Raw genomic sequence first — 12,517 nt, 5'->3', positions numbered from 1 at the left:
TAACCCCCCGGTGCTCCGGTTTTATCTGAAACTTCCCCGGAACACTTCCGATGTCCGAATATAGCCGTCCAATATATCAATCTTTATGTCTCGACCATTTTGAGACTCCTCGTCATGTCCGTGATCACATCCGGGACTCCGAACTAACTTCGGTACATCAAAACTCATAAACTCATAATATAACTGTCATCGAAACCTTAAGCGTGCGGACCCTACGGGTTCGAGAATAATGTAGACATGACCGAGACACGTCTCCGGCCAATAACCAATAGCGGGACCTGGATGCCCATATTGCCTCCTACATATTCTACGAAGATCTTTATCGGTCAGACCGCATAACAACATACGTTGTTCCCTTTGTCATCGGTATGTTACTTGCCCGAGATTCGATCGTCGGTATCCAATACCTAGTTCAATCTCGTTACCGGCAAGTCTCTTTACTCGTTCTGTAATACATCATCTCGCAACTAACTCATTAGTTGCAATGCTTGCAAGGCTTATGTGATGTGCATTACCGAGAGGGCCCAGAGATACCTCTCCGACAATCGGAGTGACAAAACCTAATCTCGAAATACGCCAACCCAACATGTACCTTTGGAGACACCTGTAGTACTCCTTTATAATCACCCAGTTACGTTGTGACGTTTGGTAGTACCCAAAGTGTTCCTCCGATAAACGGGAGTTGCATAATCTCATAGTTATAGGAACATGTATAAGTCATGAAGAAAGCAATAGCAACATACTAAACGATCGAGTGCTAAGCTAATGGAATGGGTCATGTCAATCAGATCATTATCTTAATGATGTGATCCCGTTAATCAAATAACAACTCATTGTTCATGGTTAGGAAACATAGCCATCTTTGATTAACGAGCTAGTCAAGTAGAGGCATACTAGTGACACTTTGTTTATCTATGTATTCACACATGTATTATGTTTCCGGTTAATACAATTCTAGCATGAATAATAAACATTTATCATGATTATAAGGAAATAAATAATAACTTTATTATTGCCTCTAGGGCATATTTCCTTCAGTCTCCCACTTGCACTAGAGTCAATAATCTAGATTACACCGTAATGATTCTAACACCCATGGAGCCTTGGTGCTGATCATGTTTTGCTCGTGGAAGAGGCTTAGTCAACGGGTCTGCAACATTCAGATCCGTATGTATCTTGCAAATCTCTATGTCTCCCACCTGGACTAGATCCCGGATGGAATTGAAGCGTCTCTTGATGTGCTTGGTTCTCTTGTGAAATCTGGATTCCTTTGCCAAGGCAATTGCACCAGTATTGTCACAAAAGATTTTCATTGGACCCGATGCACTAGGTATGACACCTAGATCGGATATGAACTCCTTCATCCAGACTCCTTCGTTCGCTGCTTCCGAAGCAGCTATGTACTCCGCTTCACTTGTAGATCCCGCTATGACGCTTTGTTTAGAACTGCACCAACTGACAGCTCCACCGTTTAATGTAAACACGTATCCGGTTTGCGATTTAGAATCGTCCGGATCAGTGTCAAAGCTTGCATCAACGTAACCTTTTACGATGAGCTCTTTGTCACCTCCATATACGAGAAACATATCCTTAGTCCTTTTCAGGTATTTCAGGATGTTCTTGACCGCTGTCCAGTGATCCACTCCTGGATTACTTTGGTACCTCCCTGCTAGACTTATAGCAAGGCACACATCGGGTCTGGTACACAGCATTGCATACATGATAGATCCTATGGCTGATGCATAGGGAACATCTTTCATTTTCTCTCTATCTTCTGCAGTGGTCGGGCATTGAGTCTTACTCAATTTCACACCTTGTAACACAGGCAAGAATCCTTTCTTTGCTTGATCCATTTTGAACTTCTTCAAAATTTTGTCAAGGTATGTTGTTTGTGAAAGTCCAATTAAGTGTTTTGATCTATCTCTATAGATCTTTATGCCTAATATGTAAGCAGCTTCACCGAGGTCTTTCATTGAAAAACTCTTATTCAAGTATCCCTTTATGCTATCCAGAAATTCTATATCATTTCCAATTAGTAATATGTCATCCACATATAATATTAGAAATGCTACAGAGCTCCCACTCACTTTCTTGTAAATACAGGCTTCTCCGAAAGTCTGTATAAAACCAAATGCTTTGATCACACTATCAAAGCGTTTATTCCAACTCCGAGAGGCTTGCACCAGTCCATAAATGGATCGCTGGAGCTTGCACACTTTGTTAGCTCCTTTTGGATCGATAAAACCTTCTGGTTGCATCATATACAACTCTTCTTCCAGAAATCCATTCAGGAATGCAGTTTTGACATCCATTTGCCAAATTTCATAATCATAAAATGCGGCAATTGCTAACATGATTCGGACGGACTTAAGCATCGCTACAGGTGAGAAGGTCTCATCGTAGTCAATCCCTTGAACTTGCCGAAAACCTTTCGCGACAAGTCGAGCTTTGTAGACAGTAACATTACCATCAGCGTCAGTCTTCTTCTTAAAGATCCATTTATTCTCAATTGCTTGCCGATCATCGGGCAAGTCAACCAAATTCCATACTTTGTTCTCATACATGGATCCCATCTCAGATTTCATGGCTTCAAGCCACTTTGCGGAATCTGGGCTCACCATCGCTTCTTCATAGTTCGTAGGTTCATCATGATCTAGTAGCATGATTTCCAGAACAGGATTACCGTACCACTCTGGCGCGGATCTTACTCTGGTTGATCTACAAGGTTCAGTAGTATCTTGATCTGAAGTTTCATGACTATCATCATTAGCTTCCTCACTTATTGGTGTAGGTGTCGCAGAAACAATTTTTTGTGATGTACTACTTTCCAATAAAGGAGCAGGTACAGTTACCTCATCAAGTTCTACTTTCCTCCCACTCACTTCTTTCGAGAGAAACTCCTTCTCTAGAAAGGATCCATTCTTAGCAACGAATGTATTGCCTTCGGATCTGTGATAGAAAGTGTACCCAACAGTCTCCTTTGGGTATCCTATGAAGACACATTTCTCCGATTTGGGTTCGAGCTTATCAGGTTGAAGCTTTTTCACATAAGCATCGCAGCCCCAAACTTTAAGAAACGACAACTTTGGTTTCTTGCCAAACCACAGTTCATAAGGCGTCGTCTCAACGGATTTTGATGGTGCCCTATTTAACGTGAATGCGGCCGTCTCTAGAGCGTATCCCCAAAACGATAGCGGTAAATCAGTAAGAGACATCATAGATCGCACCATATCTAGTAAAGTACGATTACGACGTTCGGACACACCATTACGCTGTGGTGTTCCGGGTGGCGTGAGTTGCGAAACTATTCCACAATTTTTGAAATGTACACCAAACTCGTAACTCAAATATTCTCCTCCACGATCAGATCGTAGAAACTTTATTTTCTTGTTACGATGATTTTCAACTTCACTCTGAAATTCTTTGAACTTTTCGAATGTTTCAGACTTGTGTTTCATTAAGTAGATATACCCATATCTGCTTAAGTCATCTGTGAAGGTGAGAAAATAACGATATCCGCCAGGAGCCTCAATATTCATCGGACCACATACATCTGTATGTATGATCTCCAACAAATTTGTTGCTCTCTCCATAGTTCCGGAGAACGGTGTTTTTGTCATCTTGCCCATGAGGCACGGTTCGCAAGTACCAAGTGATTCATAATCAAGTGGTTCCAAAAGTCCATCAGTATGGAGTTTCTTCATGCGCTTTACACCGATATGACCTAAACGACAGTGCCACAAATAAGTTGCACTTTCATTATTAACTCTGCATCTTTTGGCTTCAACATTATGAATATGTGTATCACTACTATCGAGATTCATCAAAAATAGACCACTTTTCAAAGGTGCATGACCATAAAAGATATTACTCATATAAATAGAACAACCATTATTCTCTGATTTAAATGAATAACCGTCTCGCATCAAACAAGATCCAGATATAATGTTCATGCTCAACGCTGGCACCAAATAACAATTATTTAGGTCTAATATTAATCCCGAAGGTAGATGTAGAGGTAGCGTGCCGACCGCGATCACATCGACTTTGGAACCGTTTCCCGCGCGCATCGTCACCTCGTCCTTTGCCAGTGCCCGCTTATTCCGTAGTCCCTGTTTCGAGTTGCAAATATTAGCAACAGAACCAGTATCAAATACCCAGGTGCTACAGCGAGCTCTAGTAAGGTACACATCAATAACATGTATATCACATATACCTTTGTTCACCTTGCCATCCTTCTTATCCGCCAAATACTTGGGGCAGTTCCGCTTCCAGTGACCAGTCTGCTTGCAGTAGAAGCACTCAGTTTCAGGCTTAGGTCCAGACTTGGGTTTCTTCTCCTGAGCAGCAACTTGTTTGCTGTTCTTCTTGAAGTTCCCCTTCTTCTTCCCTTTGCCCTTTTTCTTGAAACTAGTGGTCTTGTTGACCATCAACACTTGATGCTCCTTCTTGATTTCTACCTCCACAGCTTTCAGCATTGCGAAGAGCTCGGGAATAGTCTTGTTCATCCCTTGCATATTATAGTTCATCATGAAGCTCTTGTAGCTTGGTGGCAGTGATTGGAGAATTCTGTCAATGACGCAATCATCTGGAAGATTAACTCCCAATTGAATCAAGTGATTATTATACCCAGACATTTTGAGTATATGCTCACTGACAGAACTATTCTCCTCCATCTTGCAGCTATAGAACTTATTGGAGACTTCATATCTCTCAATCTGGGCATTTGCTTGAAATATTAACTTCAACTCCTGAAACATCTCATATGCTCCATGACGTTCAAAACGTCGTTGAAGTCCCGATTCTAAGCCGTAAAGCATGGCACACTGAACTATCGAGTAGTCATCAGCTTTGCTCTGCCAGACGTTCATAACATCTGGTGTTGCTCCAGCAGCAGGCCTGGCACCCAGCGGTGCTTCCAGGACGTAATTCTTCTGTGCAGCAATGAGGATAATCCTCAAGTTACGGACCCAGTCCGTGTAATTGCTACCATCATCTTTCAACTTTGCTTTCTCAAGGAACGCATTAAAATTCAACGGAACAACAGCACGAGCCATCTATCTACAATCAACATAAACAAGCAAGATACTATCAGGTACTAAGTTCATGATAAGTTTAAGTTCAATTAATCAAATTACTTAAGAACTCTCACTTAGATAGACATCCCTCTAATCTTCTAAGTGATTACGTGATCCAAATCAACTAAACCATAACCGATCATCATGTGAGATGGAGTAGTTTTTAATGGTGAACATCATTATGTTGATCATATCTACTATATGATTCACGCTCGACCTTTCGGTCTCCGTGTTCCGAGGCCATATCTGCATATGCTAGGCTCGTCAAGTTTAACCTGAGTATTCTGCGTGTGCAAAAACTGGCTTGCACCCGTTGTAGATGGACGTAGAGCTTATCACACCCGATCATCACGTGGTGTCTGGGCACGACGAACTTTGGCAACGGTGCATACTCAGGGAGAACACTTCTTGATAATTTAGTGAGAGATCATCTTATAATGCTACCGTCAATCAAAGCAAGATAAGATGCATAAAAGATAAACATCACATGCAATCAATATAAGTGATATGATATGGCCATCATCATCTTGTGCTTGTGATCTCCATCTTCGAAGCACCGTCGTGATCACCATCGTCACCGGCGCGACACCTTGATCTCCATCGTAGCATCGTTGTCGTCTCGCCAATCTTATGCTTCCACGACTATCACTACCGTTTAGTAATAAAGTAAAGCATTACATCGCGATTGCATTGCATACAATAAAACGACAACCATAAGGCTTCTGCCAGTTGCCGATAACTCGGTTACAAAACATGATCATCTCATACAATAAAATTCAGCATCATGTCTTGACCATATCACATCACAACATGCCCTGCAAAAACAAGTTAGACGTCCTCTACTTTGTTGTTGCAAGTTTTACGTGGCTGCTACGGGCTTAAGCAAGAACCAATCTCACCTACGCATCAAAACCACAACGATAGTTTGTCAAATAGACTCCGTTTTAACCTTCGCAAGGACCGGGCGTAGCCATACTTGGTTCAACTAAAGTTGGAGTGACAGTCGCCCGCAAGCCACCTATGTGCAAAGCACGTCGGGGGAACCGGTCTCGCGTAAGCGTACGCGTAATGTTGGTCCGGGTCGTCTCGTCCAACAATGCCGCCGAACCAAAGTATGACATGCTGGTAGGCAGTATGACTTATATCGCCCACAACTCACTTGTGTTCTACTCGTGCATATAACATCAACATAAATAACCTAGGCTCGGATGCCACTGTTGGGTTTCGTAGTAATTTCAAAAAATTTCCTACGCACACGCAAGATCATGGTGATGCATAGCAACGAGAGGGGAGAGTGCTGTCTACGTACCCACGCAGACCGACTGCGGAAGCGTTGACACAACGTAGAGGAAGTAGTCGTACGTCTTCACGATCCAACCGATCAAGCACCGAAACTACGGCACCTCCGAGTTCGTGCACACGTTCAGCTCGATGACGATCCCCGGACTCCGATCCAGCAAAGTGTCGGGGAAGAGTTCCGTCAGCACGACGGCGTGGTGACGATCTTGATGCACTACAGCAGCAGGGCTTCGCCTAAACTCCGCTACAGTATTATCGAGGAATATGGTGGCTGGGGGCACCGCACACGGCTAAGGAATAGATCACGTGGATCAACTTGTGTGTTCTAGGGTGCCTCTACCTCAGTATATAAAGGACTAGAGGGGGGAGGCTGGCCGGCCAAGGTGTGGCGCGCCAGGAGAGTCCTACTCCCTCTGGGAGTAGGATTCCCCCCCCCAATCCTAGTTGGAATAGGATTCGCGGAGGGGGAAAAGAGAGAGAGAGGGCCGGCCACCTCTCCTAGTCCTAATAGGACTAGGGGAAGGGGGAGGCGCGCAGCCCATGTAGGGCTGCCTCTTCTCTTTTCCACTAAGGCCCATCATGGCCCATTTAGCTCCCGGGGGGTTCCGGTAACCTTCCCGGTACTCCGGTAAAATCCCGATTTCACCCGGAACACTTCCGATATCCAAACATAGGCTTCCAATATATCAATCTTTACGTCTCGACCATTTCGAGACTCCTCGTCATGTCCGTGATCACATCCGGGACTCCGAACAACCTTCGGTACATCAAAATGCATAAACTCATAATATAACTGTCATCGTAACCTTAAGCGTGCGGACCCTACGGGTTCGAGAACAATGTAGACATGACCGAGACACGTCTCGTACATATTCTTCGAAGATCTTTATCGGTCAGACCGCATAACAACATACGTTGTTCCCTTTGTCATCGGTATGCTACTTGCCCGAGATTCGATCGTCGGTATCCAATACCTAGTTCAATCTCGTTACCGGCAAGTCTCTTTACTCGTTCTGTAATACATCATCTCGCAACTAACTCATTAGTTGCAATGCTTGCAAGGCTTATGTGATGTGCATTACCGAGAGGGCCTAGAGATACCTCTCCGACAATCGGAGTGACAAAACCTAATCTCGAAATACGCCAACCCAACATGTACCTTTGGAGACACCTGTAGTACTCCTTTATAATCACCCAGTTACGTTGTGACGTTTGGTAGTACCCAAAGTGTTCCTCCGGTAAACGGGAGTTGCATAATCTCATATTTATAGGAACATGTATAAGTCATGAAGAAAGCAATAGCAACATACTAAACGATCGGGTGCTAAGCTAATGGAATGGGTCATGTCAATCAGATCATTCTCTTAATGATGTGATCCCGTTAATCAAATAACAACTCATTGTTCATGGTTAGGAAACATAACCATCTTTGATTAACGAGCTAGTCAAGTAGAGGCATACTAGTGACACTTTGTTTGTCTATGTATTCACACATGTATTATGTTTCCGGTTAATACAATTCTAGCATGAATAATAAACATTTATCATGATTATAAGGAAATAAATAATAACTTTATTATTGCCTCTAGGGCATATTTCCTTCATGGAGCTCTTGCCGCACCCTGCCAACCTCGGCCTCATACTTCTCCCGCTCGGTGCGCTCCGTGGCCGCCCTCTTCTCGGCCTCGACCAGCGCTTGCTTAAGGGTCGCCACTTCAGACGTGGCCCCTACAATAGCCACGATAATCCTGTCATTCTTTGCAATTGCACCTTTTTATATATATATATTTAAAAAACAAGGTATTTCTTACCTTCATTGTCCTCGAGCTGCTTCTTGGCACGCCCGAGCTCTTGCTCGGACCGCTCGAGGTTCTGCTTCAGCGTGTCCACTTCCGCAGTCAGTGCGGCGGACGCAAGCAGAGAAGCCTGCATATGCATATTGACTCATTTTTGTTAGACTCCTGCGAATTTTATTTGATCCTCTATTCGGCTTTCCGAACGCCAAACAGAGCATCAGGGGCTACTGTCTATGCGGTAATATTATTCACACATTCTTTACTTACCTCAAAGCATGTTAAAAGGCTAGTACAAGCTTCAGTCAGTCCGCTCTTGGCGGACTGAACCTTCTGGACCACCGCACTCATAATAGTGCGGTGCTCCTCGTCGATGGAGGCGCCTTGGAGCGCCTCCAACATATTGTCCGGCGCCTACGGTTGGACGGGGGCCACCGGAACGTTGGACTTACTCCTCTTGGAAGGAGGTCCCCCGTCGGACTCTGGAACCTTTGAAGGTTCCGGAGCGGTGTCCGGCCTAGAGCCGGACTTGGAGCCCTGGGGGGTTTCATCCCCTTTACTCCTGGAGTCCGGGAGGTCGCCTTGCGGCGCCTCCAGGACCACCTCCTCCCGGCTTGGAACCTGTTGGGACAACACTTCGGTGTCGTCCGTAGGGCGGGGGGAGGAAGCCGCCGGAAGCGAGTTCACATCCGACGAGTCCAGTGAGCCGCTCGACGACGCATCGAGCCGGTCTTTGGGTGGGCTGCATAAACATATTCGACGTAAGGAAAAGTTGTGCAATAAACGAATACTATCAATTACTCTGATATCCGGATACTTACGATTTTGCCAGGGGCTTGGCCCTGGGCTGCCACTCCTCTCCGCCGTCATCGGCGTCGGTGGAGTAGTCCGGAGGAAGGGTTTTCCCCTTCTTGGACCCTCCGGCCTCCCCAGAGAGGGCGGCCTTCCTTTTCTTCTCTCCTCCCGCTGGAGGGGGAGAGGTTTCTTCTTCTTCCTCCTCGTCTTCACGGGAGGAATGCGCCTTGGAACCATCGGATGATGGGTCCGACACCTCCTAGCGTCGGGCACTCTTTCGAGTCCCCGCGGCCTTTTTTGCGGCCTTCTTCTCCGGCACCACATAGGGTGCCGGAACCAGCAGCTTCGCCAAGCGAGCGTCCGCTGGGCCTTCGGGCAAAGGAGCCGGACAGTTGATCTGTCCGGATGTCACCTGCCAATCCTGTCAAAGGTAAGGGAGCTTAGATCCCGCATGGAGTCAAACTATGAAAAACTGATACCCTGTAAAAGGAAAAAAACAGCTTACCGCGAGAGCGTGACGCTGCGCACTGAATCCGCGATCCTCGGTAGCGGATGCGGGAGCCTCGGCGCCCTTGAAAAGCACCTTCCAGGCATCTTCGTATGTCGTGTCAAAGAGCCTGCTCAGAGTTTGGTGCCGCGCCGGATCGAACTCCCACAGGTTGAAAGCCCGTTGTTGACACGGGAGGATCAAGCGGATGAGCATAACCTGGACTACGCTGACAAGTTTGAGCTTCTTGTCCACCAGGGTTTGGACGCATGTTTGGAGTCCGGTCAGCTCTCCCTTCTTGCCCCACGACAGGCCCGTCTCCTTCCAGGAGGTGAGCCGCGTAGGGGGTCCGGATCGAAACACAGGGGGAGCGACCCATTCGGCGTCGCGCGGCTCGGTGATGTAAAACCACCCCGATTGCCACCCCTTCAGGGTCTCCACAAACGAGCCCTCGAGCCATAGGACGTTGGCCATTTTGCCCACCATGGCGCCTCCGCACTCCGCCTGGTTGCCGCGCACCACCTTCGGCTTGACGTTGAAAGTCTTGATCCATAGCCCGAAATGGGGGCGGATGCGGAGGAAGGCCTCGCACACGACGATAAACGCCGAGATGTTGAGGATGAAGTTCGGGGCCAGATCGTGGAAATCCAGGCTGTAGTAGAACATGAGGCCCCGGACAAATGGGTGGAGAGGGAAGCCCAGTCCGCGGAGGAAATGGGGGAGGAACACCACCCTCTCATGGGGCCTAGGGGTGGGGATGAGCTGCCCCTTTTCGGGAAGCCGGTACGCGATGTCGTTAGACAGGTATCCGGCCTTCCTCAGCTTTTTGATGTGTCCCTCCATGACGGAGGAGACCATCCACTTGCCTCCCGCTCCGGACATGGCTGGAGGAGGTTGAGGTGGGGAGTGCGGACTTGGGCGCTGGATCTCGAGTGCGCAAGAATGGATAGGCGAAGGAGGAAGAAGGCGTAGGTGAAAGGGTGGATCATTATCCCCTTATATGGGTGGACGCAACTACATGTCCCCACCAGTCTGGTAAAACTCGCTTATCTCCAAGCGCCGTAATCAATGGCGCGGTTGGGTTACCCACGCCCGTACTGATGAGAATCCCGGAATAAGGGGACACGATCTCTGCTTTAACAAGACGTGCCAAGGAAACCGCCTCGCATGACGCGCTGAGGTGGGATAATGAAACGACTCGGATAAAGGCTTGGCCGTGGTGTGTCACGCTACGGAATACGTCAGCAGATTAGATTTGTGTAAATATTATTCTCTCTATGGCAATATGTGGAAACTTATTTTGCAGAGCCGGACACTATCTTTGTGTTCAAAATTTTCTATGAAGTACTTGGAGGAGGAACCCGCCTTGCAATGCCGAAGACAATCTGCGCGCCGGACTCGTCGTCATTGAAGTCTGGTTCAGGGGCTACTGGGGGAGTCCTGGATTAGGGGGTGTCCGGATGGCCGGACTATACCTTCAGCCGGACTCCTGGACTGTGAAGATACAAGATTGAAGACTCCGTCCCGTGTCCGGAAGGGACTTTCCTTGGCGTGGAAGGCAAGCTTGGCGATACGGATATGAAGATCTCCTACCATTGTAACCGACTTTGTGTAACCCTAACCATCTCCGGTGTCTATATAAAGCGGAGGGTTTTAGTCCGTAGGACAACATACACATCAACAATCATACCATAGGCTAGCTTTTAGGGTTTAGCCTCTCCGATCTCGTGGTAGTTCTACTCTTGTACTACCCATATCATCAATATTAATCAAGCAGGACGTAGGGTTTTACCTCCATCGAGAGGGCCCGAACCTGGGTAAAACTTCGTGTCCCTTGCCTCCTGTTACCATCCGGCCTAGACGCACATTTCGGGACCCCCTACCCGAGATCCGCCGATTTTGACACCGACACCCGTAATCATCTATGTGTCTAGCATTTTCCCTATCTTGGTGGTCAAGTATTATGTTAGGCGTATATATATAGATGGCCTTGGAACCTAATGTTGTTAGGCGTTTATTTTGGTGATGTGATATGTTAAGTTATGAGTTAAGAACTGCTCTGATGTTAGCTGTAATGACTAGTATGCTTAAGTTATGAACTGCTTGTCCCCAGGTTAAAAACTGCTATGTTAGTGAACTTGAGATACATTCAATGCGGCTCGAGTGGGATCTCAAATCATAACCCTGATCAGTGGCGAATCTAGAAAAAAAATGGAGGGTGGGCTCAAAATTTACGCTGAAAAAATTGAACGCTCTTTTGAAGAAAAATTGATTATCTCCTAATACTTATGTGTGCAAATAAACTGAAATTTTCCTAGATTACTACCGGAAACATCTAGTATTTATTAGAATTTTTTCTGATGTTTTCAACAATATTAAATGTTAAACAAAAATTTGAATTTGTTTAGCGAGATAGCCCTTATCTCCAAATCCATTCGTCCAAATAAGCTCAAACTTTCTCTCATTAGTCTTCTTTATCTTTCTCAAATTTGTGCAAAGTCTTCTTTCTTTTCATTTCTACAAATAATCCAAACAAGGATAGAAAATAGTTCATGAATTAATAATAACTAAAGCTATCTAGAAGCTACTGACTAGAACTAAACTAGCTAAACCTACAGCACATAAATGAGGCAATTTGACATTTGACAACAGAGTAGCATACTACAGCACATCACTGAAACAAGCATCAAAAGAAAGTAAAAATATAGCCAGAGTACCGAGAAGAAATCTAGAGCCTCGATTGCCTCGGAGTCGGAGGTCGTCAGGCGCAGTCCACTGCTCAGGCGGTGGGCTACAGACAGGCGTCCGCTGCCTCAGGCGATGGGCGACCTCCCCGTGCTGGCTCCCTCTTTGGGCGACGACCGGCGAGCCGGCATCTGTCAGGGAGCCGAGGTCTGCGCGGTGTGGCGACCGGCGGTGTGGCGACCGGCGGGGTGGCGAGCTACTCGCCGCGACTCCGCCAGCTCCTGCCGGCTAGGTCGTCGATCCGGCAGCTTTTTTTTTTTAGGGTGGAAAACCAACTTTATTCATGAAATTCCACGTGAAGTGGGATACATCTAGGGTTA

This window comes from Triticum urartu, chromosome 5A, assembly GCF_056163025.1.
Source record: "Triticum urartu cultivar PI428250 chromosome 5A, HENAU_Tu73, whole genome shotgun sequence".
Lineage (NCBI taxonomy): Eukaryota > Viridiplantae > Streptophyta > Magnoliopsida > Poales > Poaceae > Triticum > Triticum urartu.
The sequence above is the reverse complement of the archived record's forward strand: the minus strand, read 5'-3'. Positions refer to the sequence as shown.